The 15,708-nt window shown below is 42.7% G+C and overlaps 1 protein-coding gene across 6 annotated transcripts in view; it reads right to left on the bottom strand.

The window, feature by feature from the left end:
• CDH3 (cadherin 3) overlaps window positions 1-15,708 on the bottom strand; it is a 108,026-nt gene that overhangs the window by 79,329 nt on the left and 12,989 nt on the right. The gene's annotated exons all lie outside the window — the stretch shown is intronic.

The raw sequence follows: 15,708 nt of genomic DNA, 5'->3' as shown, positions 1-15,708 counted from the left end.
GCAGAAAAAAAAAAAAAGCGCAAACTTAGTAGTTTAACAGCAATTTATGATTTCTCTTGACTACATGGGTTGGCAATCTGGCAGTTCTTCTGCTAATCTTGCCTGGGATCAGTCACGTGGTTGAGTTATCTGATAGCCCATTTGGGGCTGGAAGGTCCAAGACGGCCTCCTCTATATGGCTGGAGCCAGGACCAGCTGCTGGCTGGGGTGCCTCACTTGGCTCTCCACATGGGCTCTCATTTTTAGTGAGGCTAGCCTGGACTTCTTTGCCATGGTGGCCTCAGTGTTCCAGAATGGGAGAGTAAAAGCCGCAAAGCCTCTTATGGCTTAGGTTCTGGAATTCATACTCCATCACTTTCTACTGATCAAAGCCAAGATACAAGGCCAGCCCAGGTTCAGGGGTGGGGAGTGTGTGTGAAGAAATTAATGCTCACACTGCAAACAGGCACGGACACAAGTGAGGTGTGATTCACTGGGACTATTATTATAACAACTACTACAACGAGGAATTAGTTTGTGGGCACATTAAGTCTGAGATACCTCTTAGACATCTGGGCAGAGATGTCGAGTAGGCAGTTGGATAAATGAGTCTGGAATAGAGGAGATGGGTTCAGGCTAGGGATAGTATAAATTTGGGAATAATCCTATAGTAATCGGATCCATGAAACTGCAGGAGATAAACAAGAGAGGGAGTGTAGATAGAGAAAACGTTTTAAGAGCTAAGTCCTGATGCATTTCAACCTTAAGAGGCTGGACAGATGAGAGACCAACAAAGTCAACTAAGGAGATAAGAGAAAATGGAGGAGAGAGTGCCATTCTGGAATTAGGGAAAGAAAGTTTTGTAAGGAGCAAGGAGTAACTTAATGGAGTCAAATTCTGCAGCTGATAGGCTGAGCAAGATTAGGACTGATAAACGACCACTCCATTTCCTACAGTGGAAATCACTGGTGAGCTTTATAAGAGACATTCTGGTGAACTGCTGGGGCAAAAGCTTGATTGCAGTTGGTAAAAGAAAAGATGAGACACACGGTGACACATGTTCAGACAAGCTTTTCAGGAGTTCTGCTGGGAAAGGGAGCAGAGAAATGAGACAAAAGCAAGAGGGAGATGTAGGGTCAAGATAGGAATTTTTTCCCGACATTTTATTAATGAAAAATTTCAAACACACCAAAAAGTTGAAAGAATTTTATACATTGAACACATAGACCCACCACCTGGATTCTCCTGCTAACATTTTCCTATACTTGCTTTATCACATATATGTCCATCTGTCTATCTATCCAGCCCCAAGATAGGTTTTAATTTTTTTTTAACACTGACACATTACAGCAAGACTGAAGGTTTCTGGGAAAATTCAGTGGATGGAGCAGACTAATGATGCAGGAGCAAGTTAGGGGAAGGATCATGAACACAACGGCCTGAGTGGGAAAGAAGGGCTGGGATCTAGCGTGAAGTAAGGGGTTGGCCTTCAAAAAGGAGCATAGACAGAACAGGCATTGTTACAGGAATGAAGGCAGGGCACAGGGGCATAGATGCTGGAAAGTATGTGCGTGAGGGTGTGGGAGCTCGTGGAAGTTCTCTTCTAATGAAGTCATCAGCTGAAAGTGAACACAGGGGGCAGAGGAAGTGTTGTAAATTAGAAGAGAAAGGAAGGGGCTTCCCTGGTGGTGCAGTGGTTAAGAATCCGCCTGCCAATGCAGGAGACATGGGTTTGAGCCATGGTCCGGTAAGATCCCACATGCCACGGAGCAACTAAGCCCACGCGCCACAACTGCTGAGCCTGCGCTCTAGAGCCCACAAGCCACAACTACTGAGCCCGCGTGCGTAGAGCCCATGCTCCGCAACAAGAGAAGCCAACGCAATGAGAAGCCCACACACCGCAACGAAGAGTAGCTCCCGCTCGTCGCAACTAGAGAAAGCCTGAATGCAGCAACAAAGACCCAATGCAGCCAAAACAAATAAAATAAATAAATTTATATTTTTTAAAAAAAGACGAGAAAGGAAAAAGGTGTGAAATAACCTTCTAGGAGAGTGGGAGGATGAATGGTCTAAGAAATACAGGAAGATTGCCAAGTGACCCTGGGGGGGGGTCCATCTGAAGTTAATGGTCAGGCATTTGAAACAAGACAAGTTTTTGAGTTTTCCTCAGCCCTATTCAGCTGTGTGGGTGCAGGTGCAGGGTCAAAGAGTTGGATTTAACAATTTTTTTTTCCAAGTGAATACAGCAGAGGGGCAAAGAAGTTGAGGATGTACATAAAAGAATGACAGTAATGCTGGACCATGGAATTTAAGCCACACAAAGAAGGAAGTGAGGAAATGATAAGGGTAAGAGACAATGGAAAGGTGATGGGATAAATGGATGGCAGGTTCCAAAAGGGTCAAAGAATTGCTGGAGTTGGAATAGTAGAAGAGAGGGCTGGAGTTGGAGGTGGCAATTATCAAGCAGGATGCTTGAAACTGAGATTATGGAGGGGCTGAAACTATTGGAATGATAAGGTCAAGGCTATGGCCATGGGAGTGAGTGGCTGAGGTGAGGTAGAGGAAAAGTTTATTGGGGGAAAAAAGATCAGGGAACTGAGCAGTTTTTAAAAACAGCTTTACTGAGATATACTTCACATATCGTATAATTCATCCATTGAAAGTGTACAATTCAATGGTTTTTAGCATATTTACAGAGTTGTGCCAATCTATCACTAAAATCAATTTTCAAACATTTTTATTACTCCCCAAAGAAACCCATACCCCTTTACTATCAATTCCTATCTCCCCACATTCCCCAGCCCCAGGCAGCCACTACTCTACTTATAGTATCTATGGATTTGTCTCTGGACATTTTATATCACTGGAATTTTATAATATGCGGTCCTCTGTGACCGGCTTTTTTCACTTAGCATGATGTTTTCAAGGGTCATCTTCATTGTTAGTACTGGAATGATTAAAAAATTATGATTTTTGGCGTTGGACAGAAGGACAGTGATCCAGAAGTTAAAAACTTTCACGGAAAGAGGAGTGACCCAGTGTCTGTAGATGTCTGCCATAAGGAGGGGCAGAGGATGGTACAGTCTGATGAAATCAAAGTCAGCTCAGATAAAGAGAGGTTTACTCCGGGGAGTCCAATGAGAGAAGATGACAAGGCTGGCGATAAGGAACCAGAACCAGAAAGTCAAGAACCAAAGTTGTGCCCCCAGGGCTACCAGGCTCTCTCATGTCTGCCTCTCCTCTGGTCACCCCTTCCCTCTCCCTCACCTCACCCGCCATGACCTCCGAAGCTCCGACACTCCACAGCCTTTCCTTTCATGCATGCTACGTTGTCATCTAATTGACTTTACCTCCAGGTCCTAAATTTCCAGGACAGGGAGTATGAGTGGCTTGACCCAGCTGGTGTCCCCCTGGATCTGTTGTTCATTCCCGGTTCAGTCAGTCATAGCCTGAGTGGTCATGGTGGGGTCATGAGAAAACACGGCAGCTCAGACAGTGGGTTGAGATCCTCTCATATCTGATGTGACTGAGGAGAAGAGGAGCAATCTCACTGGCTCCCTGAGGAAGCACAAACACCAGAGAAGAAGGCTGGGCAGCTGTGCTCAGACGTCCCCGGTGATGCTGCGGTGGAGCTCAGTGCTCCATGCTGCCTGCGGGATACCCTAGCCTGGGGAGCAGTTTCTGGCTCTGCCACACCTCCCCATCCATCCCGGCAAGAAACGCTCACTGCTCCCACACACTCACCCAGGCATGCAGGATTCTGCCTTGATGCCTGAGAAAGCCTGACTAATACGCTCTCCTCTCACAAACCAGTGCTGGGGGATTTGCTGAGGCCTTTTCCTCTCATTTCACAGAAACTTCGGGAGAGAGAAATTGAGGTCAGTCCAACCACAACCCTGCCAAAGCCCCTGAGCTGATTCTCATGGAGAAGACAGCGAGAGAGAGAGGAAAATAAGAAAAGAGGAAAGGACTCTCCAAATTTGGGGCGGGGGGAGGGGTGTTGAGGGTTATTTTTAGAAAGTATTATGATTAAAAAATAAATATACGACTCCAGCCAGTTCCAGCTTTCCACGTGGGAGAAGGGAAATGCCCAACTCCAGTCCACCCTAGCCGTCATGTCCCCAACTAAGGGGGGAACAACTGAGAAGCACTTAAGTTCACAGTCCAGATGTACTGGCTCATGAAAAGACTAAGACCTAATCATGGGACTAGGACAGAATGCTTCTCCAAACCCCACACCCTACCACCTCATAGCCTATTTACAGGAGTTCCTTCTACCCAATACATCATGTATATATATATATATATGAAGTCTCAAACTAAAAGGCAAAAACATAGTTTGAGGGACTTCCCTGGTGGCACAGTGGTTAGGAATCCGTCTGCCAATGCAGGGGACACGGTTTCAATCCCTGGTCTGGGAAGATCCCACATGCCGCGGGGCAACTAAGCCCGTGCGCCACAACTACTGAGCCCACATGCCACAACTACTGAAGCCTGCGCACCTAGAGCCCGTGCTCTGCAACAAGAAGTCACCGCAATGAGAAGCCCAAGCACCGCAATGAAGAGTAGCCCCAGCTCGCCACAACTAGAGAAAGCCCGTGTGCAGCAACGAAGACACAACGCAGCCAAAAATAAAAATTAATTTAAAAAAAATGGATGGAGAAAGATATACCATACTAACAGTAATCAAAAGAAAGCAGGGGTAGCTATATTGATTTTGGACTTCAGAGCAAGGAAAGTTATCAGAGATAAAGAGGGGCATTGCATAATGATAAAGGGATCAATTCTCCAAGAAGGTATAACAATCCTTACCATATAGATCCTAACAACAGAGCATCAAAATATGTGAGGCAAAAACTGATAGAAATGTAAAGAGAAATAGATGAATCTACTATTATAGCTGGAGACTTCAACATTCCTCTATCAGAAATAGGTCCAGCAGGCAGAAACTCAGTAAGGACATAGTTAAACTCAGCAACACCAACAATCACCATCAATATGATAAATATCTATAGACTACTTCATCCAACAACAGCAGAATATATATTCTTCTCAAGCTCATATGAAACATTCACCAAGACAAACCACATTCTGGGCCATAAAACACATCTTACTAAAATTAAAAGGATAGAAATCACACAATGTCTGCTTTCAGACTCCACGGAATTTAACAAGAAATCAATAATAGAGAGACAGCTCGAAAATCCCCAAGCACTTGGAGATAAAACAACACACTTCTCAATAACACACAGGTCAAAATTCAAGATAAATTTTAAAACATTTTGAACTAAATGAAAATGGAAACACAACTCATCAGAATTTGTGGGATGCAGCAAAATTCGTGCTTAAAGGGAAACTTATAACGCTGAATCATATGTTAGAAAAAAAGATTTAAATTCAATCATCTAAGCTTTTACCATAGGAAACAAGAAAAATAAGAGAAAATTACTGTTTTGTTTTTTGCTGTGCCACGAGGCATGCAGGCTCTTAGTTCCCCGACCAGGGATCGAACCTGTGCCCCCTGCAGTGGAAGCGCAGGGTCTTAACCACTGGATCACCAGGGAAGTCCCTAAGAGAAACTTAAATCCAAAATCAGGAGAGGAAAAGAAATAATAAAAATTAGGGCAGAAATCAATGAAATTGAAAACTGGAAATCAATAGAGAAAATCAACAAAACTAAAAGCTGGTTCTTTGAAAAGATCAATAAAATCAATAAACTTTTAGCTAGACTAAGAAAAAAAGAGAGGATACAAATTTCTAATATTAGAAATGAAAGAGGGGACATCACTACAAATCCCTGGGACATTAAAAATAATCAAGGAATACTATGAACCAACTCTATGCCCACAAACATGACAACCTAGATGAAATGGACCAATTCCCTGAAAGATACAATCTGTCAAAACTCACACAAGAAGTGGACAATCTGAATAGGACTATATCAATTAAAGAAATTGAGTAAATGATTAATAACCTTTCAAAACACAAAGCATCAGACCCAGATGTATTCACTAGTGAATTCTACCAGACATTTAAGGAAAAAATTATACCAATTCACTATAATCTCTTTCAGAAGATAGAAGCCTACTTCCTAACTCATTCTATGAGTCCAGCATTAATCTAATGCCAAAACCAAAGACATTACAAGAAAAGTACAGAACAACATCTCTTATTAAAACAGGCACAAAAATCCTCAACAAAACATTAGCAAATTGAATCCAATAATGTATAAAAATTATACATCATGACCAACTGGGATTTATCCCAGGTATACAAGGCTGGTTCAACATTCGAAAAGTAATTAATGTAATCTATCACATCCACAGGTTAAAGAAGAAAAATCATATGATAATATCAATACATGCAGAAAAAGCATTTGACAAAATTCAACACCCATTCATGAGAAAAACTCTCTGTAAACTAGGAATAGTGGGGAACTTTTTCAACTGAATAAATAATACCTACAAATCATCTGAAGTTAACATCATGCTTCATGGTAAGAAACGTGAGGTTTTCCCACTAAGATCAGGAACAAGGTAAATGTCCCCTCTTACCACTGCTTTTCAACATCATACTGGAAGTCCTAAATAATGCAATAAGACCAAAAAAAGGAAATAAAAAGGATACAGATTGGGAAGGAAGAAATAAAACTGTCTTTGTTTACAGCTGACATTATCATCTATGTAGAAAATCAGAAAGAATCAAGGAAAAAAATTCTGGAAATAATACGTGATTATAGCAAGGTTGCAGGGCACAAGGTTATTATTTTTTTTAAGTCAATCACTTTCCTATATATCAGCAATGAACAAGGGGAATTTGAAATTAAAAACACAGTACCATTTACATTAGCATCCCCCAAAGTGAAATACTTAGGTATGAATCTAACAAAATACATACAAGGTCTAAAAGAGGAAAGCTACAAAATTCTGATGAAAGAAATCAAAGAAGAAGTAAATGAATGGAGAGAAATTCCATGTTCATGGATAGGAAGACTCAATATTGTCAAGGTGTCAGTTCTTCCCAACTTGATCTATTGATTCAATGCAACCCTAATCAAAGTCCCAGCAAGTTACTTTGTGAATACTAACAAACTGACTCTAAAGTTTATATGTAGAGGCGAAGGACCCAGAATGGCCAACACAATATTGAAGGAGAAGAACAAAGTTGGAGGACTGACACTACCCAACTTGAAGACTTAACATTAACCTACAGTAATCAAGACAGCGTGGTATTAGCAAAAGCATAGACAAATAGATCAACAGAATAGAATAGACAGCACAGAAATACACCCACATAAATATAGTCAACCAACCTTTGACAAAAGAGCAAAAGCAATACAATGGAGAAAGCAATAGTCTTTTCAACAAATGATGCTAGAACAACTGAACATCCACATGAAAAAAAAAAAGAATATAGACACAGACCTTACACTCTGCACAAAATTTAACTCAAAATGGATCACAGACCTTAAGGTAAAATGCAAAACTATAAACTAGTAGAAGATAACATATGAGAAAATCTAGATGACCTTGGTTTTGGCAATGACTTTTTAGATACAATACCAAAAGCATGATCCATGAAAGAAAGAACTGATTAGCTGGACTTTATTAAAATTAAAAACTTCTGCTCTGTGAAAGATGCCTTCAAGAAAATGCAAAGACAAGTCACAGACTGTATTGCAAAAGACTTACCTGACAAAGGACTGTTATCCAAAATATATAAAGAACTCTTAAAATTCAACAAGAGAATAACCCAATTAAGAAATGTGCAAAAGATCTGAGAAGATATACAGACAGAAAATAAGCATATGAAAAGATGCTCCACATCATATGTCATGAGGGAAATGCAAGTTAAAACAACAATGAAATACCACTACACACCTATTAGAATGGCCAAAATCCAGAATGCTGATAACACCAAATGCTGACAGGATGTGGAGCAACAGAAATTCTCATTCATGGCAGGTGGAATCCTAAGGGCAGGGGAGTCTGGGAACTGTAGGAGTCAGTTTTCCTACATCACCAACTAGAAGAGGGTGAAATGACCCAGGTTGAGAGAGCCAATCCATAGTATTCACTACACCCTCCATAGAGGTGGTACCAAATTACACTCCCAGCAACATAGGATCTTAGCAACTCTTTGAGCTTTGCCAATTCAATAAATGAAAATCATTACCTTATCGTTTTAATCAGCATTTCTCTTATTTTTGGAGAGGTTGAGCATCCTCTCTTACAGACCATTACAATGTGCATCTCTGTGAATAGAATTCAGTGGGAGTGCCGCGCCCTGCAGTTGTGCAACATGGTGAGCCTGTAATATAGTTACATACAATTTGAATTTCCTTCTGTGAATTCTTTAGATCCTCTGCCCACATGCTGGCTTTTTTTTTTTCATGATATATTTAACTAGAAACATACATGGGACCTGAACATATGGCATCTTCAGTGCCAGTTTTCCAAAACTACACCTTACCTAGTGTGATGGTTAATTTTGCATCAACATGACTGGGCTAAGGGATGCCCAGATAGCTGGTAAAACATTACTTCTAGGTGTTTCTGAAAGAGATTAGCATTTGAATCAGTAGACTGAGTAAAAAAGATTGCCTTCACCAATGCTGGTGGACATTATCAAATCCATTGAGGGCCTAAACAGAACAAAAAAGCAGAGAAAGAGTGAATTTTCTTTCTGCTTGAGCTGGGACATCCATCTTCTGCTGCCCCTGAACACCTGAATTCCTGGTTCTCGGCCTTTGGACTTGGACTAAGAATTATACCATTGCCCCTCCCCACTCCTCCCCTTCTCAGGCCTTTGGGTTTGGACTGGAACTACATCTCTGGCTTTCCTGAGCCTCCAGCTTGCAGTCAGCAGATCGTGGGACTTCTTGGCCTCCATAATCATGTGAGCCAATCTCTCATCGTAAGTCTCATTCTATACACCTATACCTATCCTACTGGTTCTGTTTCTCTAGAGAACCCTGACTAATACACCTATTGACCCAACAACTTTTTTCCCTTTGTGTCATCTCCCTCCCCGGAGATGGTCCCAGTGAAGGGTAGGGAGAAACAACCTCAACTTGAAATGTCACAAGCATTTCAAGTTCTGGAGCTCTAGAACTTTAAAATTAAATTGTATTCAAAGTGCTTCTCCCACACAGGTTTACACGAAATTCTATTTTGCCTCCTGCCTGCTGCAGATTTAATTATGAATCATGCTGGATGGACGCATGAGGACATGGTGTGCCTAGGGAGCTGGGCAGCCGTTCCCTCCTGCTGGGCTTGCGTTCTTGTGGTTTATAACGACTTCTTAGGTGAATAATAACCTCACGTTCATGCCAGGCCTTTTGGTCTTTGCTGATGACCTATAGAGGCTGGAAGCCTGAGATTTCAAATTCATCAGCAGGCCTTTTAAGCCTGGTCAGTCAGGCCACACAGAGCCACAGAAAGTACAAGCTGCTGATGCAGAAGGACCCAAGCACTCAGAGGACTACACCATTTGCCTAGAAGTGTGAGGTTGAAATTTTTTTCTCTTTAAAATGTCCACTTGCCACGGGGCTTCAGGTGCTCAGTGGCAAGGCCAGCTAACAAGGAGTGCACTTATGGACTTTCCTCTAAGCCCTCATCTGAGGCACCAAATTCCATCATTAGGTATTCATTCCTTTGGCTTAAACCTTTCCACAGTAACCTGGCACTCCCTCCTGACTTGCTGATTATTTTTCACTTGGTCAGGCTCAAAGTGTCCTAGGCATTTTTAATCCCTTCCTCTCTTTGTACCCTCGTCTCCTCCCCCATCCAATTAATCACAAAGTCACCTTGATTATTCCTTCAGAGTGTCTCTGGGGAAGGCCTGCTTGAGTGGGAAGAGTACTGGTTGTGTGACCTTGAGCAAGTGATTCAAACTCTGACCTTCAGTTCCTCCATCTATAAAGTGGAGCTAACAACATCCTACTCCACAGGGTTTTTAGTAAGGATGAAAAATAATTCATGGTTTTATTAAAACACACACACACATACACACACACACACATACACACACACACACAAACACCACTTCCCTAGAAGCCTCTTTGACTAGTGTCAAGCCTAGTGATTTATAATATTCTTTGCATATATTATAAGACGCACAAATAATGTATGGTTTTATTAAAATGAGATCATATTCCATATATATATATATTTTTTTGCGGTACGCGGGCCTCTCACTGTTGTGGCCTCTCCCGTTACGGAGCACAGGCTCCAGATGCGCAGGCTCAGCGGCCATGGCTCACGGGCCTAGCCGCTCCGCGGCATGTGAGATCTTCCCGGACCGGGGTACGAACCCGTGTCCCCTGCATTGGCAGGCAGACGCTCAACCACTGCGCCACCAGGGAAGCCCTCTCTTTCTTTTTTTAAATGAAGTATATTTGATTTATAATATTGTGTTAGTTTCAGGTGTACAACACAGTGATTCAATATTTTTGCAGATTACACTCCATTATAGGTTATTTCAAGATAATGGGTTTAATTCCCTGTGCTACACAGTACATATCCTTTTGCTTTTTCTTTGTCTTTCTTGACATTTTTTTTGATCTAGGCCAATTATTTTATAAAATGTCCCTCGATTTAGTTTCCTTCTATTCTTTTTTCGTGCAAATGTATACATACAAATTTTTAAAATTAGGATCATATAGTACTGCTATGTTTTTAAACTTTTCATTGAAGTATAACACAAATACAGAAAAGTGAGCAGATCCTAAGTGACAATGAACACACGTGCTACCAACACCCAGAATAAAGGACAAAACATGACCTGCCCCCGAAGAATCTTTTTGACCTCCATCAGTCCCTAACCCCCAACCCAAGGGTAATCATTATCTTGACTTTGAAAACAGAGATTAGGGCTTCCCTGGTGGCGCAGTGGTTGAGAGTTCGCCTGGCGATACAGGGCACACGGGTTCGTGCCCCGGTCCCGGAAGATCCCACATGCCACGGAGCGGCTGGGCCCGTGAGCCATGGACGCTAAGCCTGCGCGTCCGAAGCCTGTGCTCCGCAACAGGAGAGGCCACAACAGTGAGAGGCCTGTGTAACGCAAAAAAAAAAAAACAAAAACAGAGATTAGTTTTGCCTAATTTTGTGCTTTATATAAATATATTCAATTTTGACTGTGCCACTTTCTCTCCTAAAAGAGAGAAGTTTTTTTTTTATTTTTTTTTTTTGCGGTACGCGGGCCTCTCACCGCTGTGGCCTCTCACGCTGCGGAGCACAGGCTCCAGACGTACAGGCTCCGGACGCGCAGGCTCAGCGGCCATGGCTCATGGGCCCATGGGCCCAGCCGCTCCGCGGCACGTGGGAATCCTCCCAGACCGGGGCACAAACCCGTGTTCCCTTCATTGGCAGGCAGACTCCCAACCACTGCACCACCAGGGAAGCCCAAAGATAGAAGTTATTTAACTTATTTAAATCCACTAACGAGGCTGCTGTGAGGACATAAAGGTCCGTGGGAAACCCCTGCAGAGCACCAAACACATGTAGGTTCAGTATTGCTGTTATTGTTAATGTTATCAATCTTTGCCCTGAATTAAAGTATGAGGAAATTATAAAATCTCATGCTGGCGTTATTACTGAAGTCAAGAGCATGAGCTCTTAAATAGAGGGATCTTTGGCAAAAGAAAAGCGAGTCAGGGTGAAACAGCAAACAATGGAAAATAAGGGTTTGTAGAAGGGTATAAATAAGAAGCAAAATGTTTCCAGGTTGGACCAGCCTTACTTCCAAATTTATCTGATTATAGGACTCATCTGGAGAGTTTTTAAAAATACAGATTCTTATCAATGGGTCTGAAGTGGGGCCTTGGAATCTGTATTTTTAAAAGATGCTCCTGGTAATTCTTATGATCAGGCAAGATTTGGAAACAGTAGATTCTGAGGAGAGTGGAAGAGCACGGACTCGCTCCCTGGGATGGCTGGGAGGAGTCGGGTAACTCAATGTAGAAATAGTCATCATCATTCACTAGACATCTACTAGGTGTCAAGTACCAAGCTCAGCATGTTCCTACAGTATTCATTTAATTGTCACAACAATCCTAAGAGACAGAGATTACTGTCCCAATTCTACAGCTGGCCTCAGAGTTAAATGAGTTGCCTGAGATAATGTACAGGAAGATATCCAGGTGTCTCCAATTTCAAAAGTCTTAGGAACTGCCCTAAACTGACAGGTCAGAATACTCAGCTCCATCCATTATGACAGGTCATCTATTATGCATGTGAGTAACACCATACTCATCACTTTACAGTTTTCAGAGCACTTTTAAAAAAGTGTTATTGGGGTATAATTTACGTACCATAAAATTCATCCATTTTAAGTCTGCAATTCAATGTTTTTTAATATATTCACAGAGTTGTGAAACCATCACCATGTTCAATTTTAGGACATTTCCATCACCCCACAAAGAAACCTTGTGTCCATTTACAGTCACTCTCCATATCCTCCACAGCCCCTGGCAACCACTCATCTCTTTCTGACTCTATGGATTTGCCTATTCCGGACATTTTGCATAAATGGAATCATACAATATGTGGCCTTTTGTGTCTGGTTTCTCTCACTTAATGTAATGTTTTCATCCATTTTGTAGCGTGTATCAATACTTCTTTACTTTTTATGGCCAAATAATATTCCATTGTATAGATGTGCCACATTTTATTTGTCCATCCATCAGCTGATGGACATTTGGGTTGTTTCTGCTCTTTGGCTATTTTGAATAATATTGCTATGAACATTTGTGTACAAGATTTTGTGTGGACACGTTTTCGTTTCTCTGGGGTATATACATAGGAATGGTATTGCTGGGTCATACGGTAACTCTACATTTAGTCAGTTGAGGAACTGGGAGGGTCCCTCAATGGCTGTGCCATTTTACCTTCCCACCAGCGGTGTATGAGGGCTCCTTTCAGAACACTTTTACAAATACAAACAACCCCAGAGATAGGCATCATTACTCGTATCTTCCCGACAAAGACACTGAGGGGCAGAGAGGGGATGTGACTTCTCTGCTATGAGGACTGGGCTCCAACCCTGCAACTGCCCTCCATCCTTCAGGAAACCTGACTTTCAGGCCAAAACAGTAGGTCTTTGAGAGGTGATGAGGTGATGGGCAGAGAGAAAGAATCTGCGGGTACAAAGCCTTGCTATGGAGATGGAACCTTCAGTTTTAGGAATGGAGACATCTAAGCCACTTATGTTTATGTTTTATTAGGCAACAGCCAGAGCCAGGTTCTGACTAATTAATGATGATCAAAGTGCTCTGACAAGATGGAGTGATATGCAAACATTAGCCATGAATTATTCACAACTGGGTGTTCTTAGCTGAAGGTGAGGAGGCTGCCAAGGAGTAAAAGAAAGCTAGGCCCTCACTTCCCCCTCAGCTTGCATGAGCCTGGGCCCTCCTGCAGGACTCAGTTTCTCAATCCAGAAAATGGGGCTAGACAGGCGCTCTCATCCCTTTATGCTCATAGGCCAGCACCTGGCAACCTGAGTCCTATTCCAATCAAGGCAGCATACTCAAGCTGCCTCCACCAAACAATAATTAATAATACCAACACACAGTTCAGGGGTCGACAAACATTTTCTATAAAAGACCAGACAGTAAATACTTTAGGCTTGAAGGCCAAATGGTCTGTCATACTCCTCATCTCTGCCACTGTAATGCAAAAGCACCATACACAATACATAAATGAATGAAAGCAGCTGTCCTGTGAAACTTTCTTTGTGGACATTGAAATTTGACTTCTGTGTAATTTTCACGTTATAAAATATTATTCTTTTTTTGATTTTTTCCCTACCATTTTTTCCCTACCATAAGAACATAAAAACCATTCTTAACTCCTGGACTATATAAAAACAGATGTTGGGACTTCCCTGGTGGCTCAGTGGTTAAGAATCCACTTGCCAATGTAGGGGACACGGATTCAAGCCCTGGTCTGGGAAAATCCCACATGCCGCGGAGCAACTAAACCCGCGAGCTACAACTACTGAGCCTGCGCTCTAGAGCCCGCGAGCCACAACTACTGAGCCCGTGTGCCACAACTACTGAAGCCCATGAGCCTACAGCCCATGCTCCACGACAAGAGGAGCCACCACAATGAGAAGCCCGTGCACCGCAACGAAGAGTAGCCCCCGCTCGACGCAACTAGAGAAAGCCTGTGCTCAACAACGAAGACTGAACGCAACCAAAAATAAATAAATAAAACAAAAACAAAAAACAGGTGTTGCCTCAAAATGTTAAACATAATTACTATTTAACCCAGCAATTCTGCTAAGTATATACCCAAAATAAATGAAAACATAAATCCACACATGTGTACATCAAAGTTTATAGCTATTCATAACAGCCAAAAAGTAGAAGAAAAACACAAATGTCCATCAACTGATGAATGGATAAACAAAATGTGGTATAACCATACAATGAAATATTGTTCAGCCATAAAAAGGAACCAAAGTTTGATATATGCTACAATACGGATGAGCCTTGAAAAACATGCTAAGTGAAGGAAGCCAGACAAAGATGGCACATGTATGATTTCATGGATATGAAATGTCTCTGGAAACAGAAAGCAGAGGAGTTGTTGCCTGGGCCTGAGGGGACTGGGGCGGGGGAGGGTGATAACTAAAGGGTTCTTTGGGGCATGACGAAAATTTGATCATGGTGATGCTTGCACAACTGTGAATATACTAAAATTTGCTGAAGTGTACATTTTCAGTGGGTGAATTGTGTGGTATTTGAATTATATCTCAATAAAGCTGTTAAAAAGGAACTACAGAAGTAATGTCGTAGTTTGTTGACCCATGACATAGCACACAGTTGCTTAGCCTCTCACAAAGCACCTTTCCTCACGTCGTCACAACCAGCCAGGCATTTGCCCCTTCAATGGCTGAGAAAGCCAAGGCTCAGAAATGGAACTGACTAGGACACAGGTAACCAATGGTGAGATGTGAGCAGAACCCAGGTCTTTGGACTCGCTGTCCAGTGCTCACTGCAGCACAGACTTTCCCAGAGTTACATTCAGAGACTGGGTAAGTCACTCCTCAAAGCCCCGGGGGAGAGGAGATGACAGGAGGGGACCCATCCCTAGACCTGTCCCTCCCTGCTGCACCTCTGGCGCCAGCTTCCTCCTCTCTGCACCGCCTACCCCACCCACCCCCGCCCTTCCCTGTGACGTATTTCGAAAAGGGCTCCAAAAGGGTGAGGAACCAGTTCAAGGTCACACAGCAGATATCAGACCTTTGACTTCCTTGATTTTTTTTTTTTGCGGTACGCGGGCCTCTCACTGTTGTGGCCTCTCCCGCTGAGGAGCACAGGCTCTGGACGCGCAGGCTCAGCAGCCACGGCTCACGGTCCCAGCCGCTCTGTGGCACGCGGGATCCTCCCGGACCAGGGCACGAACCCGTGTCCCCTGCACCGGCAGGCGGACTCTCAACCACTGCGCCACCAAGGAAGCCCCTCCTTGATATTTTTGAGAATGAAAGGAGAGAGGGTTTGGGGCTTGGGTAGGGTTTGAGGTGAGCCAAGCCCCAACCCGTTCCTGATTTTTCTCTACACAACACCTCCCCTCCAAAACTCTCTCCTCTTTCATACTTTCAAAGGCACCGACCACTACAAGAGGGCTTTTAAAAATATTAATTGTAGAAGAAATATTAATTGTAGAAAAATCAGGAAATACAGATAAAGGGAATAAGGATCATCTTGGTCTCACTCCTCAG

Source organism: Globicephala melas, chromosome 19 (assembly GCF_963455315.2).
Source record: "Globicephala melas chromosome 19, mGloMel1.2, whole genome shotgun sequence".
Lineage (NCBI taxonomy): Eukaryota > Metazoa > Chordata > Mammalia > Artiodactyla > Delphinidae > Globicephala > Globicephala melas.
This window is presented reverse-complemented; position numbering and strand designations above follow the sequence as displayed.